We start from the raw sequence: 6,000 nt of genomic DNA on the forward strand, positions 1-6,000 counted from the left end.
GAAAGCTAGAGAGTTCCAGAAAAATGTCTACTTCTGCTTCATTGACTATGCAAAAGCCTTTGACTGTGTCGACCACAGCAAACTATGGCAAGTTCTTAAAGAAATGGGAGTGCCTGATCACCTCATCTGTCTCCTGAGAAATCTCTATGTGGGACAAGAAGCTACAGTTAGAACTGGATATGGAACAACTGATTGGTTCAAAATTGGGAAAGGAGTACGACAAGGTTGTATATTGTCTCCCTGCTTATTTAACTTATATGCAGAATTCATCATGCGAAAGGCTGGACTAGATGAATCCCAAGCCGGAATTAAGATTGCCGGAAGAAATATCAACAACCTCAGATATGCAGATGACACAACCTTGATGGCAGAAAGCGAGGAGGAATTAAAGAACCTTTTAATGAGGGTGAAAGAGGAGAGCGCAAAATATGGTCTGAAGCTCAACATCAAAAAAACCAAGATCATGGCCACCGGTCCCATCACCTCCTGGCAAATAGAAGGGGAAGAAATGGAGGCAGTGAGAGATTTTACTTTCTTGGGCTCCTTGATCACTGCAGATGGTGACAGCAGTCACGAAATTAAAAGACGCCTGCTTCTTGGGAGAAAAGCAATGACAAACCTAGACAGCATCTTAAAAAGCAGAGACATCACCTTGCCGACAAAGGTCCGTATAGTTAAAGCTATGGTTTTCCCAGTAGTGATGTATGGAAGTGAGAGCTGGACCATAAAGAAGGCTGATCGCTGAAGAATTGATGCTTTTGAATTATGGTGCTGGAGGAGACTCTTGAGAGTCCCATGGACTGCTAGAAGATCAAACCTATCCATTCTTAAGGAAATCAGCCCTGAGTGCTCCCTGGAAGGACAGATCGTGAAGCTGAGGCTCCAATACTTTGGCCACCTCATGAGAAGAGAAGAATCCTTGGAAAAGACCCTGATGTTGGGAAAGATTGAGGGCACTAGGAGAAGGGGACGACAGAGGACAAGATGGTTGGACAGTGTTCTCGAAGCTACGAACATGAGTTTCACCAAACTGTGGGAGGCAGTGCAAGACAGGAGTGCCTGGCGTGCTATGGTCCATGGGGTCACGAAGAGTTGGACACGACTAAACGACTAAACAACAACAACAACAACAACAACAACAACAACAGCACAAAAAGGAAAAAATGAAAGAGAACAGAAGATACTATCCAATAATTTTATAAACAAATTAATACAAATCATATTGAAAAGCTAGAAAAGAAAGGAAGGCAAATCAAAAACATAAATTTGAAATGATATTCTACCAAATCATATTTGAGTATCCGCTACAACATATGATGCGGATTAACATAACTCAGATTTCAACCAATTATAATAAAGCAAATAAAATATCATATCAATTTTTATATTCAGATTTTGCAATCTGTCAGTTAAAAATCGAAGTTAAAAGTTGATGTTTTCAGCTCCATCCTCCAACGGAACGTTAGGAAGAACTTTCTGAAAGTGGAACAGACTCCCCCGGAAGCTGGTAGATTCTCCTTCTTGGGATGTTTTCAAGCACAAGTTGGATGTCCACCTGGCAGGAATGCTTTAGCTGTGATTCCTGCATTGCAGGGGGTTGGACTAGATGACCCCTGAGGGTAACTTCCAACCCTACGATTCTACAGTTCTCTCAGCGACTCAGTTTCTTGATGGAAAGCTCTGTCTTTCCCCACATTTATTTTTTTAATGGAGAACACGGTGAGGAGGTGGGGAGGGAGGTGGATGTTTGCCAATGCTCCCCACCCCACTCCCCACCCCCTGGTTGCAGGAATTTCCTAGAGAAATCCGCTCTTCGAAAATCCTTGGCAAGGAAGGAGCGGAAGGCAGCCTTGGCGCACCCCCCCCTTCTCCTGCTGGCATGACCGAGCCTAGTATTTAAATGTTGACGAGTTTCTTGCTGCCAATTAGCAACGGGAAAACACAGGCTGTGTGCTAAACCGGGGCTGGCGGTGGCTTCCCAACTGCCACACTGTTTGTGCAACTTTCTGCCCACCTCCTTCCTTCCTCCTTGGTGGAAGAACCTTCCGTTGGGAAGAGTCTGCAGGAGATTTTGAGAGAGAGGTTGGATGGCCGCTTGTTGGGGGTTCTTTAGCTGTGGTTCCTGCCTTGCAGGGGGTGGGTGGGCTAGATGGCCCCCGGGGGTCCTTTCCACCTCTACAAGCCCATGTTTGTATGACGTCAGAAGGTGGTGAATTCTCCTTCCTTGGGATTCTTAAGTTGTGACTCCTGCACACTAGAACAGTGTTTCCCAACCTTGTGCCTCCAGATGTTTTGGGACTACAACTCCCATCATTCCTGACCACTGGTCTCTTCGTGACCCCATGGACCAGAGCATTCATTTAAACAACCTGAAATCAATGATATCCCTTCCTCTCTTCAGTGGTTCATTTTGCTTATCCCTGCATACTTTACATCAGTGTTTCCCAACCTTGTGCCTCCAGATGTTTTGGGACTACAACTCCCATCATCCCTAGCTAGCAAGACCAGTGGTCAGGAATGATGGGAATTGTAGTCCGAAAACAGCTGGAGGCACAAGGTTGGGAAACACTGCACTAGAAGACAGTTTCCTCTGCCCTGTGGGCTACTGAATTCTAGCCCTGCTTGTGGCCTACCTGCTGATGGGTGGTGGTGGTTGTTAAAATTTGTATCCCACCCTATACCCATAAATTCAGGGTGGTTCTCACCATCCCCTTTAAACCTCGTGCTTGCAAATACCCAGTCTCAATTTCATAACTACTGCAGGATCAGGCCAACACCTATTCAGCTCAGCAGCTCCTTTTCACCAGCAGAGTTTCTTTTCTGCATTTTAATATTTTGGTGGAAGCCGACCAGAGTGGCTGGGGGAGCCCGGCCAGATGGGCGGGGTATAAATAATAATAATAATAATAATAATAATAATAATAATAATAATTATTATTATTATTATTATTATTATTATTATTTCCATGCCAGGAGGGTTTCGTCCCAGAGCCAACCACATTCACGTTGAGAGTGTCTCTGAGCATGCACGGGGTGCATCGACACAGAGAAAGCTCCAGGGGTATCTGATTAGGAAACAGCATTCCACCGGATAAAACTTCCAGGCAAGGGGCTTTTGCAAAAAGAGGATCTGCCTCTGGTGGTCTTAGCCTGGACTGACCCCTTGGACAAATGTGGGCAATGGAGCTGAGTGTGGGCCTGTGTGCCCCTCTAGTGGTTGGTCCTGGGAATGCAGCCACCAGTATACCTAAAGGAGCGTCTCCACCCCCATCGTTCTGCCCGGACACTGAGGTCCAGCGCCGAGGGCCTTCTGGCGGTTCCCTCATTGCGAGAAGCCAAGTTGCAGGGAACCAGGCAGAGGGCCTTCTCGGTGGTGGCGCCCGCCCTGTGGAACGCCCTCCCAACAGATGTCAAAAAGGAAAACAGCAACCAGATTTTTAGAAGACATCTGAAGGCAGCCCTGTTTAGGGAGGCTTTTAATGTTTAAGAAATTAGTATATTTTAATGTTTCTGTTGGAAGCCGCCCAGAGTGGCTGGGGAAATCCAGCCAGATGGGCAGGGTATAAATAATAATAATATATTATTATTATTATTATTATTATTATTATTATTATTATTATTATTATTGAAAAGGAAGGGACCCCCCACCACCACCACAAAAAGGAACTGTGTGCCTTGTGATCTTTCCTCCTCTTCTCTACCTTCAGCACTCCTACCAGGGCCTGGTACTGGGGGCCTTACAACCATGATGGCCCTGAGGCTGCCCCCATGAGGCCTACAACTCCCATGATCCCTAGCTAACAGGACCAGTGGTCAGGGAATATGGGAATTGTAGTCCAAAACATCTGGAGGGCCGAAGTTTGAGGATGCCTGCTGTAGGATATAACCAACTGTGATTCTGAAGCACCAATCATTGTAGACAACACACAGCTTCTGCCAACTGGGAGAGATCAGCTTTGATTCCAGCACGGGACTAAATTTGTGGGTTCCACTCGATGACCCATAGGGGCAGCTTCCAACAAAACAATTATTTGCTTCATTTGAGGTGTATGAGCATAGCTCAAATGGCCCACCTACCAGGGAATGTTTAGCTGTGATTCTTGTATCACAGGGGGGTTGGACTAGATGACCCTTGGGTACCCCTTCCAAACCAGAAGGTCCCAGGATCAGTCCACAGTGACATTTCTAGGCAGGGCTAGGAATGCCCCCTGGAAACCACAGGCGGGGAGAGGGCACTCGGGGGTCAATTCTGCTTACTGGTTTCCGACTGGGAGAGCAGGATGCAAGGGCTACTGGCTGATCCATCAGGTGATTCTTATGTTCTTAGGCTGGGATTCTTTAGCTGGATTCCTGCCTTGCAGGGGGTTGGGCTGGATGACCTTTGAGGTCCCCTTCCGTACGATTCTTTGGTTCCATGACTTCTTCACACAGCAGTTCTATATCTAGATCAAGGGAAGTAATAGTACCACTGTATTCTGTTCTGGTCAGACCTCACCTGGAGTACTGTGTCCAGTTCTGGGCACCACAGTTCAAGAAGGATACTGACAAGCTGGAACGTGTCCAGAAGAGGGCAACCAAAATGGTCAAAGGCCTGGAAACGATGCCTTATGAGGAACGGCTTAGGGAGCTGGGTATGTTTAGCTTGGAGAAGAGAAGGTTAAGGGGTGATATGATAGCCATGTTCAAATATATAAAAGGATGTCATATGGAGGAGGGAGAAAGATTGTTTTCTGCTGCTCCAGAGAAGCGGACACGGAGCAATGGATTCAAACTACAAGAAAGAAGCTTCCACCTAAACATTAGGAAGAACTTCCTGACAGTAAGAGCTGTTCGACAGTGGAATTTGCTACCAAGGAGTGTGGTGGAGTCTCCTTCTTTGGAGGTCTTTAAGCAGAGGCTTGGCAGGCCAAGAATGCTTTGATGGTGTTTCCTGCTTGGCAGGGGGTTGGACTGGATGGCCCTTGTGGTCTCTTCCAACTCTACCATTCTATGATTCTATAGAGTGGACCTTTAAAACTGGCTGAGAATGTCCTCCAGCTCTTTCTCCCCCCCCCACTGCTCCCCACATGCACAACAGGAATTGTGTCCCTCTGCTAGGGGGCATCCGATGTGCTTTTGGCCCCCACCCTCAGCCTCCTGCTCTTCCTCTTCCTCCTCACAACCAGAAGGCCTTTGCTTTCTACCACCTGGTGCTGCTGGTGACATCAGACCGGAGAATGCAAACTTTTGCCTTTGTCCCCTCCGATTTGAAGGAGGGGGACATGCCTTGGTGAGTGGGGGTCTAGAAGGCTGGCACCCGCAGCAGCAGATGCCAGCTGCCACACCCTGGCACCCATCCTCTCCCATCCCCCAACGTCCTCGCGGATCCCTCTCCGCCCTGCCCCAGCCTCTGGCATCCCCCAGAGCAGGAAGTTGGTTCTCAGCTACCAGATCCTCTCCACCACCACCCTCCTGACACAACCGCTGCAGGGTTTGGATCCAGGGAGAGTCAGGAGGCCTGCTGGGTCTCTGCGGAGGAACTGTTCAATTATCTCAGCCCCGTTTGCTGGGGGATCCGCTCCCCTCTGTGGCAGAACCGCGCTTTGGAGAAGCATTTCCAGCTCGGAGGTTTAAATTTAGCAAGTGGTGCTTCCCCTTTTCCAAAGCTAGATCCCCCTCCCTCCCTCCCTCCCTCTCCCTCCCTTCACCTCAGAGTTAGCTGCCTCTTTGTCGCATTACACAGTAATCCGAGATGCCTTGGCTGACCTCCAAGGAACAGAATGTACTTGGCAAGGAAGCCGCTCTTAATGTCTGCAAAATGTCGGGAGCCGCAGCCAAGAACCGCTAACTGGGTCATTAACCTCTACGGGAAGGGTGAGGAGCATCGTCCCTGGCCTGCCTTCTTCTTGCCAGTGAGAAGGCCCCGGATGCCGGCCGCGGATAGGGGCTGGGACAACTGGGTCACCGCGCTGGGCCATGGAGTCCGCTGATGCGCCTGAAGCAGAGGACCATAGAATCACA

This window comes from Zootoca vivipara, chromosome 5, assembly GCF_963506605.1.
Source record: "Zootoca vivipara chromosome 5, rZooViv1.1, whole genome shotgun sequence".
Classification (NCBI taxonomy): Eukaryota; Metazoa; Chordata; class Lepidosauria; order Squamata; family Lacertidae; genus Zootoca; species Zootoca vivipara.